This window comes from Chroicocephalus ridibundus, chromosome 9 (genome assembly GCF_963924245.1).
Source record: "Chroicocephalus ridibundus chromosome 9, bChrRid1.1, whole genome shotgun sequence".
NCBI lineage: Eukaryota > Metazoa > Chordata > Aves > Charadriiformes > Laridae > Chroicocephalus > Chroicocephalus ridibundus.
The window spans coordinates 9,579,461-9,598,601 of NC_086292.1; the positions used below are offsets into that span (position 1 = coordinate 9,579,461).

Consider the following 19,141-nt stretch of genomic DNA (forward strand, 5'->3'; position numbering starts at 1 on the left):
TCCATGACATTATTTATATAGAGAGCTGAAAACACAGGGAACTGAAGCAAAAGAAAAACAATTAAAATTTAAGCTTTCTACAGCTTATCCAAGATACCGTATATTGCGACCCCTTACTTAGTGCTCTATGCCATTTCTGGGGAAGCCTGTTATTTATTATATTGTAAATAAATATTTGATTTAATCCGTTGTAGATGTATACAAGTATGCTCCCAATCAAGAGAGAGAATTTAAAAATTACTTTATGAGCAAGTACTTTCTGCAGGTTTTATTTTTTATGGTGCGTGATGCTCTTTATTGTCCTAAAACTTGAAAACACAACAATTCATGCCTTGGGATGGGATAAGGTGGAGTTTGAAGAATAGAACAGCACCAGAAACAACTTCTTAACTTGCAATGTTGCCTAAAACCCCCTTCATCCTTCAAAATCCTTTTTTGAAGTGATGCTCCTGATGATGTTGCCACAGAAGCAGTGAGAGCATCCGTGCTCACTTCAGTACACCAGGAACAGCCCTGCCAGGAACCTTCCAAGTAGCAAAAAAAGGTGAAAGAGGGGATTTACCCTTGAGACTTGTCAGGACTGAGAAGGGAAGTACCAAGCTGGGTGGGTTTGCCTACAGCGATATCAGGTGTGCCACCACACTTTCTTTTCCTTGTCCTTTGCTGAAAAATAGAAGAAAGCACCAAGGCAGTGAGGTAGAAATGATAAGAGAATTGTAAGGACATGAAGGACTCCCTAGACTGTGAGAGGTACATTTGTGGCTCTCATAACAGGACTCATGTTTGCAAATGTTTTCGTTCTTTTCCTAGTGAGAAGCAGTAGTCCAATTCTGTTCTGCTAAAGAGAAGGATCATTTATGCTCTCAGCATGGATGCTATTTCCAATTTTCCACATCCTTTCAGTGCCTCAACAATCTCTTGTGAAGATGAAGTGTGTTTGTTGTGGTTTTTTTCCAGATGAGGTTGTGTGGTGTCCTCCATTAAGGCTTCTGTGACTGTATCTCTGGAAAATGAGTGTAGATAAGTAAACATTCACATGATATTGTGTGCCAGTCAAAATCTGTGTAATTATCTAAAAGACTGCATGCCATGTGAGCTACAGAGTTGAAGAAATTTGTGGCTTCTAACCTCGATTTTTTTCTAACATCTAGTTTTGTCTTGGGTATTATTTGGGTAATCCACACTATGTCATTCAAATTTCCAAAATAGCTTTCCAGTATATTGGGAAATTCTGAATTCTGTTTTGCCCTGTGTTAGGGATTGGAAGAGTTCTTGGATGATTTGCGATGAACATTAGTCATAATTATAGGCATATCTCTTTTTTTGAGCTTTTGAATTTGTGTCCTCTCAATGTTTGCGTGACTGTTGCAGCTGTTGCAAATATTGATGTAAACACAAGACCACATCCATGGAAAGAAATCTGTAAATGATCAGAAGACTTTGATGTACGCTAAGTAGGACTTTAAATAGTGTCAGCAGAACCGTTACCTTCCCGACACATTTTCACTTTTCTTCATAGCACAGAGAAGGGCCAGCTTTACCTTCCTTTACAACAGAACCCTGTACGTGGATAATAATCCCACTAAATCCCAATATCATCTTTTTAAACCATTTGCACATTTCAGGAGAATGCATAAGTGAGCGAGGGTAAATATTTAAAGAAGAAAAAGTACTCTCACAGCCTGAAGCTAGTGGGAATGTGACACGGACACGTCACCCATGAACGTGTAGTAGGATGCACCGCGGTGAGGTAAGGCACAAAACATCTTTCTCATCGTGTGCCCAAAGGCGCTGGACCTGACACTTCCAAGAAACAGCAAACTTCCTTTAGCCCAATCCTATATGCAAACAACAGTCAAAGAAATGGGAGGGGGTATCGTTTTCCTTTTTCCAGCTCTGCAGGCTGGAGCCATCCCACCAGGGTGGGAGCACTGTGCTCCTGCTCTCATGTCCATGACAGAATGAATTTGAGGGTGGCTTCTGAATTTAAAATGAACTAGCGGCAGTTCTAAGCATCATCCTGCTCTTGCTCCTGATTTTTCTCTATTCATTGAACACAACCTCATGTTAGAGATGGAATCGTCCTGCTGACAGTGCAGCAGGAAGGCAGTACAGTAGGAGGGGATGCTGTAATCATCAGCTCCCATTGCTTTCATCTGTGATGCCAGCCTTTGCAGTCACATCTGTCAGTACCGCAAGAGAGTAGGAAATCCATTCAGACAAGTTGTATTGCTGTAGGTACTTAGTGCATCCCAGCAGTAGTGTTTTCCTCAAGCTTTTTCTCACTTAAAGCCCTTATGTCGTCTTATTGTTATTCTTGAATGTGTTTCCTCCTGCCCTACTTCATCTCCCAAGAATGAAAAATTTAAAGATCAACATTAAGGGTTTGACAAATAACTGCTTATTTTTACTATTTCCCGCAGGCAGAGCTCAAAGGTTGAGAGTAAAGATGCACCAAACTGCAGTTCTGCCTGAGAGGGCATCCTTCTTGATAGAGCATTCTGGCTCCCGTCAATTCTTTAGCTAAATTTTCTTTCTCAGCCTTCGTTTCAGAATATGACCGGTTAATACTGGAAGAAAAGATGCCCTCCTTCGGTTTTCCCCTGTTGGTTTTCAAATCCGTGAGACTTCTGTAATATTGAGATGCAGGTGTTTATGTGTTTCCTTCCAGAGAGTGGGCGATGGCACGACTGCATGTGCTCAAATGAGCACAAGATGGTAATGTTTTACAGTAGAAAGCCTTGTTGGTGAAAAATGAAGTCATCCGTTTCCTGGATTAGTTTTGCAAAAAACAATTACGTTATAAGGAAGAATAAAATAGTGGTTTTGACGTCTTCAGAAAAGAAGGTTTCCATGTAAAACTTCTTGGAAAAAAACCCGCTTTGGTTTTTATCAAGAAAGTAAAAGAGCTCGAAATCACAGTGAAATATTCTGGTCCCATTTTGTTCATTCAGAAATTTCTTCTTGGTTGATGCCCTGGAAGTTACATTTTCTGAAGTACTGAAGAACAAATTATGTTGTAGCAGGAGCCAAACGCTCCTGTTCCAAACAAATGGTTGTTTGTACAACCTGTGTGCTGGAGTGTGCCCGGCAGCCAGAAAGCATGCGAGAGAGGAGCAGTGAGGCTCCAGAGGCGACACTTTGCTGACCCTCCTATTTTTAGTTTGGTTTTTTTTTTTTTTTTTTTTTTAAATTACAAAGCTTCTCTGGGATCTTGGATGGAATAACACAGATCTAGATCCAACAAGCAGTCTGCCTTCAGTGGCCTGATAAATTGTTCTTAATTTTCTGGAATAGGTTAATTTCATTTAGGTAAGGGAAGGCAAAAAGAGCAAGCTTTTCGGGGCACTGCCAAGTAAGACAATTAAGTCAGCATCAAATCCATTAGTGAAGCAATTTACTTATGTTGGCTAACACCATTTCAGCCTCTTTGACTTGCCTTTTTTTTTTTTTTTTTCCTTGGGTGGCAGGTTAGGTAACCCACAATCTCACCACTGTATTGCAGCGTTACGTGGTGGTTGTTCTGCTTAAAACTAGGTTTACTGACCTCTTAATGTTTTTTAAGCAGATTTAGCTTATTTTTATCTTTTTTTCATGGCAGCTTTTTCTTCTGGGAATGTACCGTTTCTTTGAAAACTCATGGGACTTCATTTCTGGGAATATGCAATCCTAATAATTGGAGGCCACTGCAGAACATGCCTGCAACGAAGAAGTTGCCTCTATTAATTGCACATGTGTATGTGTCCATTATTATTCGGTGTCAGCTTTGAGCTTCCTTTCAGGAGACCTGTTCCTGGGCTCCATGGTGGGCCTGCGTGTTGTTGTCTCACCAGTCTTTGTTTTCCTCATTTTACTTTCCTAATGATGGGAGGATTGGAGCCTCATGGACCGAGGTTCTGGTGTCAGTTGAAGTCTAACCTCTGACAGAGACTTCTTCTGCCTTTGGGATATTTATAACGTGCCTGTCTTTTGTGGATTCTTTGCCAATTTCCTGGTCTTGGGTTTTGCAAGTTCTGCCAAGAAACATGTACGCCGACTGTTATCCCTGCCTTTGTTAGTCTTGCTGAAGGAGTCAGGACTTCAGGGAAAAGTCTTCATTTAGAGGAGACTTCTACTAATAACCCCTTGCCCACCATGAGATATTCAGCTTTCCTCTTCTAGGCTGAGACATGGAAGATGAGTTAGTTTGACTTGAAGCCAGCAGCAACCTCTCAACAGTATGGTGATGTTACATCTGATTTTCTTGGTCTTTTGCACCATTCGTACACAAGATGAGTTAAACATTGAACGTCAAAATGAAGCCAGTTTTCCTATAGGCTGGTTCTGCATTGTGTGAATATGAACTTGACTGAAACTCATCCCGGTCTGTGGTTTTGTAACAACTGAATTACCCGGTTTCCTGGAAAACTTGAGGTCACCCTATACCTTTTTTAATGAGTGCAATCACTCACAATACCCCTGCTCTGATAGGGACAAGTTTCCATTGTGTAGAAACTCCTTTTTTTAAATGAGTCATCCAACCTTCTATAAGATGTGTATGAAGTTGGCCTTCAGGAACAAAAATTACCAGGGAAAGGCAGGCTGTATGACCAGACACACTTCATTTCTCCAGGCAACTGGGGTGAAAAATGGAGAAGGGCAGCACTGATATTCTGAGGTTTATACCTGTGAGGGAAGAGTGTATTCATAGCCAGCTGTTGGTGGTAAGGTCCTTTTACTGTGAAAGCCATCTTCATGTGTTGGGAATATTTGTAATTTATGGTTTATCTAGTAATGATGTAGCAGCAACTTCATATGCACCTCAACGCAGGGCCTTTTAGGGGACAGTCAGGGTGGTTGTGTGAAGGTTCAGGAGGGTTTAGTTGCTTGAGCCTGTGAGAAACAGCTTGTTGGTGTCTGGAGTCTCCATGGCATGCATCTTTATTATTGATATTTCCCTGTCTCCCGAGGAGGAAGGCGACAGCCCTGCTTTATGTGATTCTGTGATTACTGGAATTGACTTGCTGGAAGCTGACATGGTTGTAAATGCTGCCGTTATCCCAAAGTAGTCTCTGCGAATGCTTCCGCCCATGCCTGTCTTTCAGGCAGTCCGAGAAACTTGTAGCATTTACCATAATAATGATTCGCAGTGCCCTGTCTTCCATAATTACTGGGCTGTCTGAGGATTGCCCAGAAGGTGCTGATACAGAAACCCAAATAATAAAGCAGAGTAAAGAGAATAGGTGTGCTCCTGCCAAAGAGCATGCCAAGGCCCATAGTGCAGCTGTAGCTGCTCCTGGTGCAAAGGCTTCTTCGCAGACGTTCTAGTAGATATCGCTTCCACGGAGACACATCACTTTTGAATCTCTGCCCCATGTGCTTAAAGGTTCCCACACTGAGCCCCGGGAACAGGGTCCTGCAGCGTGTTGTGCTCTGTGTGCGTATCAGGAGCCATAGGGGGCATTTTGTTCTTTTGATGAAAATGTCATTGCTTTTGCTCTTAGTACTTCAGCATCCTTCGCATGTTCCTCTCCTGAGCGGATGTTGCTATATGACTGCAACATATTGTAGAATTGCTGGTAGTTTTAGCTGCTTCAGTCTTCTTGGCTATTACACAGTGCTATTGTTATGGCCAGGGTTACAAAGCCACGCTGTTGTACGTAGACGGCAAAGCTCTTTTTCCTGGCACATGAGCAAGTGTTCTGTCTTGGGAAGCCAAGAGGTATGTGTGAGCTTTTTGTTAAGTGAGACCCACCGGGAGATGTGTAAGCAGCAGGAGCCCGAAGGGGAAACCAAGGCTGGATGTCAGTTCCTGAGGCCGTGGTCTCTGGGAACAAGGGATTAGCTTTGGGTTCTGGTTACAAAGAGGGAATTGTCTGCAGGCCGTGTGAGACCACCTCTGTTCCAAACCAGGCACAAATTAAACAAGCAACACTCATAGTTTACCCGTGAGCCGCATCACTGCTTTCTCCAACACTGACCTGCAAGGCCATGGGCAGCTTCTACCCTGTGCCAGAAGGACAACAGTGTGTTTGTTCTTGTGCAGTGTGATTTACAACGGATCTTCCCAATTATCCCCTGGAAATCAGCCAGTGAGGTTTCTTTGGAAGAGATCTTCAGGCACTTTGACACAGGCTGCAAGCATGGAAGCGTTGACAGTCCAGGAATGGATCATGACCATATTCAATTGCATCCAGCTTAGAGCATGAAAGATTTCCAAATCAAGTGGAAACTGCAGGATAACTGCTGGATGCAGCAGTCCAAGTTAGGAGTTAGTCAAGGGCTCTTCTTGTTCAGACTCCTATCGTGATGAATCCCTAGTGATGTTTATTAACCCAGCTAGCTCTGTCCTTTCCCGGTCCCAGCAGCTCCAGTCATGTCACCTCTAGCAGCAAAATGCGCTTCTGGTACTGTGTTGGGGTAACGATTCCGTCTAGCTGAGTGGGAAGACTGTCGTTACTGAATTTACAGTTGCATGTGCTGCATTTCAGCATTTCTCATCTAAACCCCTCTCAGTTTGGGGGACCGAGGGGAATGCCAGGACAGGTAAATAGGGCCATGCTTCTGCTGGCTTTATCCCACTTCTTTCAGTTATTCTTGCGTATGGCAGCCTCCCGAGACTGCTCTGCACAGGGCTGTTCAAAATGAAGTGTTCAGTTTGGGAGAACTGCCCAAGAGCCAAAAGGTGAGCACATCAGAAATATTGTAATTTCTGTTTCTATTCTGCCTTCCACTGAATGACGTCCTTGTACTTTTAAACATCAGTGGATGGAGGGAAGGGAGATCTTCTGGCAGAGCAGGAAGCTGAAACATGCCAAGGCAGTGGTCTGCGCAAGGCTACGTGGCAATTAACTGGGAAAGTCCTTGCTCGAAAGAAGAATGGGTCTCGTTTGTCCTTACAGTCAGTTCTCCAATATGAGACTAGCTTTGACTAATTAATTGCAGAACTACACAGTGCCATCACCTCCTGCCCTCTAAAGAAATACAGAACAAAACCTGTCAGCTCTGCACCCTCACGCTGTGGGATAATCTGGGGCTGGCTGGCTAGGTGCTTCATTAGTTTCATTTTTCAATGTTTATTTTGGGCGTGATTGAAGCAGAATCATCCCGTCCCCTTTGGAAATCAGTATCCTTCAGGCAAAATCTATAGCTTGGCTTGCAGGACACGTTTCAGTCCTGAGTGTCTCTCGGTGGTTGTTGTGGTACCGCTACAAAATCAACTCCAGGTGTGGCTCATGTAAGCCTTGTGCACTCCTGTTCCCTCCCAGCAATCCCAGCAGCCTTCGTGGGTGAAACCAGTGCCTGCTGGTGTAGAGAATTTGGGGGTGCTGATACTCAGGGGCAGGTATGGCCTCAAGTTAGCTGGGAAGAAGGAAACCTGTAGCCTGGTCCAGGATGGCATAGGTATTGATGCTACAGACCCATCGGCGTCATTCATGTTGAAAGCTTGCATATTTTTAAGGAATATCAAAACACCAAGTGAATAACGATAAAATTCAGTCTGGTAAGATTTATTACTTTAATATCAGAGGATTGCAGCTGATACCAGATTAACATATTCATAGGGCTTTAGGAACTGCTTGGGTATTAACTGTTACCTTTTAATCTGAAATCTTTGCAAGGGTCTCATGTCACTTCTGCACTAGTGACTGAGCCTGTCTTTATAAGAGGTTGAATTTCTTTACGTGGTGTTTTGAGACTAAATATGAAAGGGGGAAAATGGCCCGTAGTTTTAACAAGTTCCCATTTGGTTTAACAGATGCTGTGAGTTCTGTCTTGTCTTTTCGGCTGTATTTGCCGCTTTGGTGGTGTGTTTCCGGCTGTCAGAGTCTTACAGAGTTCTAATGAAGTGCGACACTTTTTTTCTTTTCCCCACAGCTGTTATTTGTCATTTGATATAAATCTGCCTTGTTACAGTTTTATTCCTGAATAAATGATAAAAGGACGGTTAGTATCAGAAGGCAGTGCCGGCATGAGAGTTTCTGCTTTGTTGCTAAACGTAGAAAAAGCCATCGCTCTCCTTCTGAAGGATGCGTTATGTAGCTGAAATTGGGAAAGACTTTGAACCCCAGGGGAACCAAAGCCGACCTCTTCCCCTCTTCCACCCTTTGCTACTGCCTTGTCCTAATTAGCAGTTAAACTCCACGTCCTGCCCTCCTGGCGCTGAGGAGCTGGCTTTCGCCAGTCGCTCCAGGTTTGCTTTACATTGTGGTGCTGTCGACACCACGTGTTTCTCCACCGTGCTCCCAAATGAAGGCTGTTACACCTGCTGAGCTGACAGACATGGGTCCATCCTCCTTGGGGTGCATCTTCCCCATCCTGGATCCGGGGCGATGTGGCAGCCGGAGCTGGGTGTCGGTGACACCCTGGGCAGGCTGTGCCCCTGGGGAGGTTCTCGGGTGGCTCAGGCTGGAGAGTTCGCTGCAAGAGCTGGTCTCTGTTATCCTGTGTAAATCTGTTACTGAAGCTGCAAATCCTGCTTCCTTCTAGCTCGGATGTTGCAAATAACTCCCTGGATTCCTGAGAATATATACGGATACTTGACTGAGATATTTCAGTGTGTTAAAAACTTCACACAGTTGCGCAAGGACTGAAGACGACCTCCTTGCTCTCAGAGGTGTTTCTTGAGCTGCCCAACTGAATGTACAACCCATGTCGGTGTGTTCACGTGCCTGACAGGGAAATACACTCCATATCACGCCGGGCTGCCGGCTCCACTCAGAAAGCAGAGAGCGTTTGCTGGACTCCCCTCAGTTTCTCATTAATGTGCAAAGCTCTCAGCCGTTGCCGGCAATGCGCCAAGCAAATTTTTTTGACAGAATTTCTGCAAAGCCCTGTGCAGCGCACGCTAAGCTTGCCTTAGGTCTCCCTGTCCTCTCTGTGTTTCTAACAGCTTGCTTTTGGGGCTCCCTATGAAGAAGGTGGGCAACACGCTGTGAATTGTTGTTGGCCTACCTTGATATGCGTGTGTTACATTCCCGCTGAGGACTAGAAATTCTCATCCTTTCTAACCCTGTCAAATTTCCCCTCTCAGGAAGGTATTTTTAATGATATGTGGTATTGCAAATACCCTTAAGATTTCAGGATGAATGTATGACATCTCTGTGTGCACTTAGACGCAAGCACTTCTCACAAGAAGCCTCAGTATTAAGCTCATGCTTCGTTTCATCCTTAAATATTCTGTTACTTTGGAGTTTCTTGATAAACAAAAATACTTCACTGGGGACAGATAACAACATGGGATTTCGGCAATTAAATGAAAAATATCAGTGAATCCTCCTAAGGAGAGGAAATGGAGAGTCACAAATGGTTCTGAAGAGACTGGGAGGCAGAAGGAAGTATCTTATGCGTAATGAGTGACAGGTCTTTAAAAAATGCTGCTGTTAGATAAAGAAACCTAGGACTGGGGAAGAGGGCTTTTCAGAAACTGCAGAGAGCAAGTGAGGTTTTTCTTTTAGCAATTTAGTAATCTTGACCATTTCTCTTGTCTTTGGAGAGGATGGCAAACAAAAGTGTGTCCTCTAAGACTGATAGAAATTCCAACGTTTCGGGAGCACAAGGCAGTGTGAAAAGCCGTAGCTCTCCCTCTGTTTTGTCCCTGCCTGGGGGTAGGTCTCACGCTGACTTAAGGTGCTGTTGAGTTATTCCTTTTTTTCTGAGCTTGCTCAACCAGCACATGTCTAAAGCCTCTTTTTGTAGCAAGCAGAGTAGGAGGCAGCTTGGATTTGAGTAAGGGCAAAGTCCTTGATCTAGAAACGCTCCCTCTTGTCAGTAATTTTTAGGAAGAGACGCTGTGCCTGAGGGGAATGGTCAGCTGACCTCCTAGGGTCCCTTCCAGCTCCATTTTCCCTGATGGGTTTCCCTTGGCTATACCAACACTGAAGGAGCAAACAGAGTCTCCCTTCCTAACCACTGATGGGCTTAAGAGGTCCTCTCGGGGTTAGCATTTAAAGGGTGGCATGTAGCCCTCTCTGGCTCATAAGGCTCAACTTACACGTTACCACTTTCAGGTATCCTGGTATGGATGTTATGTAGTTTCAGAGAGAAGAAACATCTCTGTGATTTATTTCTTGCTGAGAAAAGTTCAATGGAGATAAAGAGGGGAAGGGGGGGAAAGTTTAAGGGGAGACTAAAAGCACCATCACTTGATGGTGATTATACAACTCTAAAAGTAGGCCTGCCCTTATCATTACAGACGAGAAAGTCAGACCTGGGGGTATTTCAGGATTAGGCAATTGAGCTAAGTACCTCAAAATTTCTTTGGTTTATACGGATGGCCTTTATTTCAGCATCTTTTATTCTTTCTGGTGTTTTTTGCTGAGGGCAAAACATTATTTGCGGAAGAGCAGAATCCAGTGATGCTTTTGTACTGGAAGCTGTCAACGGCAGAGGTGTCTGCCAGCCTCATCAGTTACGATCCACAAGTGCAAGATCTCCCTTTTGATGTGTGTATTGCTGCCTACCAGTATAGCTACTTACTTCAAGAGGTTCCTCCAGTAATTTAGGTGTTATGGTCCCATGAAATCTTATTCTCCTTCAAGCCAGTTGGATATTAGCCACCATTAGACTCCCTATTGAAATCAGTTTTAGAGCACATCCATTTGAACCATTTGTTCACACAGGCTCATGTTGGAACATGTTTACTGTGGACTTTACTGCAAAAACATCTTTTCTCTTTTAATATACCCACACATTGCACTTCAAAGATGATTAAGTTTCATAAGTCATTAGGAAAAAATAAGAAGCAGATGCCTGCCAGCAATACATTTGGGACTCCGTAGTCTGAGTTTCTCATATCATTGATGGTTTCTTGTTGCCTGTACCCAGCCTTGACATGAGTCCTGTAAACCCTGTGGAATATCTGGAGTGAAACTTTTGCTGATGTTCTGGGAAACACTGTTCTCACGGGAGAGAGACTCATCCCTGGGATTGCAGGGCTGGGAGGCCAAGCCAAGCTCTTATCTGTGGCAGGGTATCATCTGCTCCTTGCAGGGGAGGTCCGTGGGGGTAGTGACTGGTGCTGTCACTAAGGTTCAGTCAACAAACCGTGCTGGTGAAGCACAAGGAGGAGCAGGAGCCAGCTCCTGGGCTCAGCTGTGTCAGTTCGGCAGGGCTCACCAGGGCAGTCAGACTTGATTTTTATCACTAAAATCAGCTGCGTATTCAGATCTGACTGTATGCTCTGCCTCTCAGCTGCCTAGGAATCGGTTCCTTGCACGAAGCTCCTTTCCAGGCCAGGAGCACAATTTGACCTACACCAATAGCAAAAGAGCATTATTAAGTCTATTAAGCCTGAGTTCACAGATTTTATTTTAGAATAGTAACAGATGGCAAATGGTGGCAGTACAGCTGCTGGGACCAGGAGAGGATGGATGCTGGTTTGTCAGTTCAATGAATGCTGTCAGTAATTCACATTTATATTTATCCAGGGCCTTTCCTCTTTCAGAGCACTTTACAAACCAGTTGATAAATAATGGGTTTGGAGTTAACGTGGGCTGGTAGACCTCGTCTCTGTGCTCGTGTGGCCAGTGTGTGAGGGTAAACATAAGGGCATCAGCCTGCACTCCCTACGCAGCCTGGATGGGAATTAGGCAGCTGCTTAAAATCGCATAGTACCACTCCGCAGGGATTTCGGGCAGAAAAGGAGGGTAAAGAGCTGGAATTCAGAGGGTGGCACTGGCAGCCAGGGGTGTCAAGTGGGAATTTGGGCACCAGGGCACTCTCCTACAGCTGTGAGAGGTTTTATTTAGTGTCTTCCCAAAGACCCGCCATCTCCCATGAGAATTTGCCATAGGGAATACGTAGCCATCAGCCATGCTGTCCTTGCAGAGTGAGACACTGCAGCCAGTGCCCCGCAGGCTCAGCTGGCACTGAGGGAGGTGCTGAGGCTTCCTCTCGCTTGGTGAACTTGGAGACTGGCCTTAAGGGCCTCCTGCCCCTGACACTCCCTCTCCATCAGCCTTGCTGGATGTGCTGTAAAGGCAGACGGTGTTTCCGAGCCCATCTTTACGCCAAGCATTTGGAAGTGATACAGGGAAGATCCAAGTTTTTAAGTTGATTGGCTTGCCATCTCATAGCCGTACTGCAGTCTGTGAGTCTGGTGGATGTAACAGTTAAATGACAGGAGTCTGGGGCACATAAGAAGTAGGGGTACCTTTTAGCACTTTCTTTGTATGTATTAAGAGAGAGATCAAGACCAGCACTTATTCCTCCTCCATTACTAGCAGATCCAGTTGCCATAATTGCATCCAGGGAAAACATCACACTAACAAGAGCTAAGTTTAGAAATCCAGAAGAATTGCAGCATCATGGTTTACCCTCTTGTGAAGGGTCAGAACTTCCAGGAAAACACAGGAAGAAGTCATTAAAAGGCCCGTAAATGAACAGAAAATGGTATTTTTAAAAAGCTGGAAGCTTTTGGAGGTAGGTAAAATGTCAACTTTACATAGTTTCCCCTTTCTTTCTAATGTCTTCATATCACCTTTTTGGGAGGGTGTGCCTAAACCGGGCAGGACGTGTTAGGATTAATGTGGATTAACAGGGGGAAGCTTTCTAAACAGCATTTCTCTGGGATGGTCTAAAAACTTAATTTTTAAAATATCTGAAACTCTGAGAATGGGGAAGTCACTCTGCACTGGTACCAAAAGAGGGCCGACCCCTTTTTAAAGGTCCAGAAGAAGAGGTAATTAAACCAATTTTTATTCAGTCAAGAGTGAATAGCCAGATACTGTCTGCGTCAGACCAAGGGAAACATCACCTCCTTTGCATTGTGTGCAATGTAACGGTAACTGATGTAAGGAAAGATATGAAATCATACAAGCAGGGCTGGTCTCTTATTTCCAGTGAATTTCCATAGACTTCTGAGCTCAGATATGACTTTGAATCTGTCTGACTTTAGCCAAATGGGAGTTACGAATCTCTGGGGTGTGAACACAGCAAATGATTGCCTTTCACTGCAGCTGAAGGCATGGCTCAAATATGTTTTTGACAGCAATACAATTAAAAGGTCATGACCTAAAAGCCAGCCTAAAATCCAGTAATCCAGTCCTCCACCTGGCAGTGTAAGCAATTCCTTTCTTTAACCATCAGACAAAATAATACATGGCGTGTAACAAAATAAATATAATTGAAGTGCTTGGGAGCTGGTCCTTTCTCCTTCAGTAAATAGTGTGAGGTTTTTCTCCTCCTCCTGGAAGCAAGTCTTTCTCACAGGTCCAGAGGGAAAGGCAGCTTTCACGCAACCGTGACAACATACTGATGAGATGGCTAATGAAGCTTGCGGTCGTGATGCCGAAACGTCTGGTCACGGAAGGGTGCAGGAGGAGGCTGAGGGCTGGCTTCGCAGCCTGCCTCCCGCTCTGCCTTGGCCTTGATCTTGCAGGGATGCAGGGCTGGCACAAGGCAGGGAACAACACTAAGTCCTCACAGTTTTCCCGTAGGGAATGATGCCAGTAAACCAGGTAACTGTTCGTAGCCCAGAGCAGATTGCTGTTCTCTGGCTTCACTATTGTGCTGAGAGGTCTCAAAGGACTTTTGCCAGGAAAAAGTTAAATTATTCTGGAGCTTTTTGCTTTTGTCTAGGTGTCCCTAATGGTGTCCTTAAATTGGATACTTCCACGTTCTCTAACCTTACATCCTAAGGATGCTGTGGGCTGGCAATACCTCCTCTCCTGTCTGTTCATTACTCTCTGTATCATTTTATGCAGCTCAGTCAGAATTTGACACCAGCTGGCAGCCCAACTGCGTTGCCTGTTTAACTGCAGGAAACCATGCTTTATCCCCCTCTGAATCTGGATGAAGTAATGATAACAGATAACTGATTGAATGCTTTTTCCTTTCTTTTTTTTTTTTATTAATCTCTTTGAACAGACTCCCTAAATACACAATTAAAATCCTCAGTTAAAATTTGTGGATTAATGAATGGAACAACAGATTTTTTTTAATTTTTTTTTTCCTGTTGCCTGGATCTCGGGGAGAATTTCTCTGATTTTCACTTCTGCTCCCCTGTCAAACGTTTTCGGTTGTCAAAATAGGTAAGTACACGCTGGGCTGTTGTATGGGCACGTCAGATGCATCAGTGCTTATCAGAATGCTAAAAAGAGACAACAATTAACAATCTGGGATTTCTCATGTGCCGTTTTCTTGCTGCGTGTGCGCTGTTCATTGTGCCCTGGAAGCCAAGAGCTTGGATGGAGCAGTGACGTGGGCTGTAGGTCCCTATAGAAGGATGGTTTTTAATGCTCTTTGATAGGGCAGACACTGTCTTCCCTGGAGCAATCTTTAGAATTTGTGATGTAAGAAATGCTTGTCGGTGAGGGCTGCAGGATCAGGATCCCCCGATGCCACAGTGTTATTATCTGTCTAAATTTACATCGCTATATGATCAATATGATTGCACATGCTCAATGGTTATCTTTATATTATAAAAAGAATGAAATTGGTCTGAAAGTGTTTTCTATGAACTGCCACTTAGTTTGCAGAACCAAGGGCACATTTCATGTCTGCAGACTGGAGGTTAGTGACATACAAGCAAATGCACGAGTGGCAAGTAAAAACAAACAAGAAAAGGAGGCTATCAAAGCCAATAAAGAGTCCTGTTGCATGCTCAATAAAGCTTTTATGACTTTATCTTTTAGCTTGGGGCAAACGGTACATTTTGTTTCTGTTTTGCAGTGAGCATAAGCTTTGGAAGGTTAAATAGAGAGTATTAGGTTATGGTAAGTGGTCATCAGAGTCTTCCTTTACAATCATGGTTTAAATTGTTTACTGAACCTTGTTATATCTCTGTGGGGTTGATGTGAGTCTTCATTCCAGTTTATCTCCTTGTAGACATGAGTCTGTTGAGTTTTTCATAAAACCTGAAAGGACAAATATAAAGTTTAAGACTTTGTTATAAGTCATAAATAGTAAGGTGTCACCACAAACATACCAGTCACTCCAGGAAACTTTTAGCATTGTGTCATTGTGTATCTTAGCACATTTTTCTCAACAGGTTTTTATACCTGCTGTTCTTCAACTGTCAGTTATTCTGGCTGCAGCTGGAGAGGCACCAGGATCTGATCTCGCTCCTGGGAAGAGGTTGGGACAGTGGGGGGACTGGTCATGCAGTGAGCCCCCATGGCACTCGTGTCCATCATGCGCATGGGTCAGCTTCTCACCTGCTGGGCTTGAGGCTGTTGTATGTGGGGGTTTTTGCCCAAAAATGCTATGCTGGGCACCGGCTATTCGAGAGCAACTCAGATGCCTGCAAGGTGGCTGGCAGGAAGGGGCAGCCTGGACAGCAAAGCCCTCTTTCCTCCTCAGCTGGAGCTGGACTCTACCAGGCGAGCAGAAGTTGATCCGCAAAACTGTCTCTTTGCTTTGGTGCAACTCCTGTTGCTCAGGACATTTCAATTTCAGCATTAGGTTTACAGATAACAGTGTTAACTTCAGGCTGCATTGAGCATCTGTGTTCTGTTAACCTGAGGCAAACAGCTCTGTAATATTTCAGCAAGGAAAGTTGAGTGTAAGAGAGCTTAATATGGAAAACAGAGAACAAGAGTTTTGGGTGCATGCTTTGGACATTTCGAGATGTAGAAAAATAGCCAGTTTTCAGAAAACTATTTTACCTCTTTTCCCCTTCTCCCCCTGCCTTTTAACCCCACTTCTAGGTTCAGGGTACCTAAAACAGCCCATGTGTCCTAAAGGGCAGCCCACAGCTGCTGTGTGGGAGCAGCAGGGAGACGCTATGTCTCTGCAGCCAGAGCTTGGGCACCGAGGGATTTCCAATGGCCTCTTGAGGCAGGCAGAGCCAATGACCCTTGTATTTGTACAGCGATGCTCCGTTAATCTCTATAGAAGAATGATGTCCCTTTGTATGCAAGTCAGGTGCTGTTCAGGCAGCCTGCCATTGAAGACCTTTACGTATGTGGTTTATTGATTTGCAGAACTCAATGTGGTATTTTACACGTCTCCTAGCACCAGGACTTGACAATAAGTCCCCAGATAACTTGTGTTGTTGGATAATCCAGGCAAAATGAGAGGCAGGGAACTGCTGGAATACAGGAGCAGGCTGTTGGAGTGAGCAGAGACAGGATTATAGGAGTATGGGAGGGAGGGAGCTCAAAGGCAGGAGTACTAGGGCAGAAAGATGTTCTGGGATAAATTCCCTTTTGTATTACTTGCACATGCTTATAATGTGCTCTGCTGCTGGGCTTCAGGTTGTTTTGTGGTTGGTTCGTTGTTTTTTTTTCAAAAAAAACAGTGAACAGTGTATCGTACCTTTATAATGCATAGCTTTGTGTTGGACATCTGTAATGTAGAAAGATTTAAAGCTTCTCTGAAAAGGTTGCCAAGTCTGTATTGCCAGTATGCTTGTGACAGACTTGCCTTTCTCCACCATTTCTGCTTCTTCATGTATGCCTTTGTAGCTGGGGGATAGAGCAGAGCGGCACACGAACCAATTTATACTAAGTAGAAGTTAAAAACAGGATGGAAAATGTGAAAGCTAATAAGGAAATATAGTCACATGCCAACAAAAAGATACATCTGAAAATAGTGTCACAGAAGCAGATAACTAAATTTGAGATAAAGTCCTGCTGGTATTATTTATGGGCAGGGCTCCTTTGTTTTATAGTGGAAAAATGTAAAAAAAATACAGTAGTGATTATCATTGGCGGGAGACTGCTTTTTACCTTCCCTAAAAGCCACACATTAGATGGCTTCCCATTCTGCAATGGTTTTGGGAATGAGGGTCTGATCTCATCCTACAGAGGACAAGCACGCGAGCCTTTGGCCACAGGGCCCAGTACATGGTCGTCTCATAGCAAACCAGGGATTGCGAGGCTGAAGCAATGTTTAACTCAAGTTACTCAAAATTATTTTAATAATTAGCCAGCAGACAATTCCCATACTTTGAAGGGCGTGTTCTGCAGGTTTAGAGGCATGCAATGTGTCCCCTCTTTTCAGTACTCAGTGGTTAAAAATGCACTGATTTTCAGGACTGATTGGTGAGCGGCTATTACAAGGGTCTGACCTTCGTGTTCATCTCACCGGAAGAAAAGTATGAGGTTGACCACATTGCCAAATAAAATGGAAGACGGGTTTGTTTCTGTGAAATAGTACCAAGTGAACCTTTCTGACCTTATTTTCAGGGACCCGACACCCTGCTGGGGCAATAGCCCTTCTTGCTGAGAGGAGAGCCAAGGCTGCAAGCCAAAGCACAGAGCACAGGATGGCAGGTTTGCTCTCCAAGTAAAGGAGGAGATTATTAGCTCTTGTCTTGATAAAACAGTCTCATTTTCTCCCTGATGGAGCAACATGCAATGAAGTGGTGTCAAAATAAAACACGCAGTACTGTGCTGTTGGATTGAATCCAAGCTATTAGTCCATCCTGGGAATATTAATTTTATAGATTTTTTTTTACCCCTATATTTTTACTTCCTCCCAGCTATCCCAGTTAGTGAAGAAAGACTGACAGAGACTGTTCATTTGTCCCAGCAGCTGGCAGTGATGTGAGGCTAAGAATTTTCCTTATGATTTTGCTAAGCTTTGGATTAAATCCACTGATGTGCTGTCTTAAGTAGGGAGTACCCAGCTTTGTTCTCCTTTGCCTGATTCAGAAATGGGGGTTGAAAGTGTCTGTCTTTCATCCCCAGCAAATGCAGAGATTCGCTCTCCAACTGCCTGTGTATATAAATGTGTATCCAAGTGGGACAGGTCCAGTGAAGAGGAGGGTTGTGGTCCCATCAGTGGAGTCTGTCTCCAGCATCCTCTGAGAGTTGCCTAAATCGGGTTGCTGATACCTCTCTATCTTGCTGTCTTGAGCATTGTTTTGGAAAATCTTTACAAACACCAATTCTGGTGCTGGGGATACATTTTGCTTTTTGTTGAAGTGACATATTTTTGATAGAACGAATAAACGTTTTGCTGTAAAAGTGCATTCCCTCTCTAGGGTGCCTGCTAAGCCTGACCACAGGTGGTTCTGTCTTTGACAGTGGGCATAAATAGAGTTATTTATATGGGGACCAGGTTCAGCGACTGCATTTTAAAAAGCTCTAAGTAAGATATTAAATCATCAAAAAAGCAGCACTGAGGCATAGCAGCCACAGAAGTTGTGTGCTGTGGTAAACCTGTATATGTGAAATCTCTTTCTAAAAGGATTTCAGCACTTCACATGACCTCTGCTAATATTTATTTTAAAATGACGCTCTGTGTCAGCTGTCTCAGCCCCGCACTGCCGTGGGCTATTCTCAAGTCTGGACTGTTTTTGAGTCAGCGTGAAGTGGACTCTGTTGTCTGATATGAACTGTTGACTTGTCCCGGTAGTTTTTGTTGGCAACAAACGTAGCAATGAGCCAACTGCAATGGCAATGCGGCCATGATTTCTGCCAGCCCTTAGGTGTATTTTCCGAATACTGAAGCTGGTGACTCAGATGAACTGAGATCTCAGAGAGTCCTTTCATGGATGCTACAGAAAAGGACTTCTTTTTAGTGTTATTTTCATATAATCTGGTAGACAGTAGGATATGGGAGTTGGAAGAGAAGGTGTAGGTGTGATCAGCAGGGTAGGATGTTGCCCGAAACACATAGGGGGAGAGGTGTTAACACCTTAAATGTGTTAAACATTTGTGTTAAACCTTGTAACATAAGGTGTTACAATATTACTGGTACTTCAGTAATATTTTCCTTCCTGCCACTGCAGATATACATGAAGGTAGCAGAGTTAGGAAAAAACCCTACTTTTTCTAATGTGCTGTCTTCTAACTGTAATGTTGAGCTCCTCCTGAAACGACAATTTGTCTAGTCATCAAAAAACTGAATATTGACAAATGTCCTTTTCAAGATTATAGCTGGTCCTGTAGTTACGCGAGTTCCCGAAAGACCTCAAGGTCCCTTTCTTAGTGCACTCTTCTACTCTGACTGGCAAACTGAACAGAAAGGCTTTTTGCCTACCTAAAAACACACCAGACTCATAAAATGAGCAGTGACTGCTGTTAGGAAGTCACTGGTTGCCTGGGTCATCAGAGGCTGCTCCTCACAGTGGCCTTGACAGGTGGTGTCCCACGCAATGTGCCATTTGCAATCCAGCAAAGCTTAAATTATTTTATATTTGCACAGAGTCTCACCCGTCTTTGTTTTAGAGCATAAATGGACAACCTGCAGCATATAGTCTGCAGAGATG

The 19,141-nt window shown here is 44.0% G+C and overlaps 1 protein-coding gene across 3 annotated transcripts in view; it reads left to right on the top strand.

The window, feature by feature from the left end:
• GPR50 (G protein-coupled receptor 50) overlaps positions 1-19,141 on the top strand; it is a 44,336-nt gene that overhangs the window by 19,457 nt on the left and 5,738 nt on the right. The gene's annotated exons all lie outside the window — the stretch shown is intronic.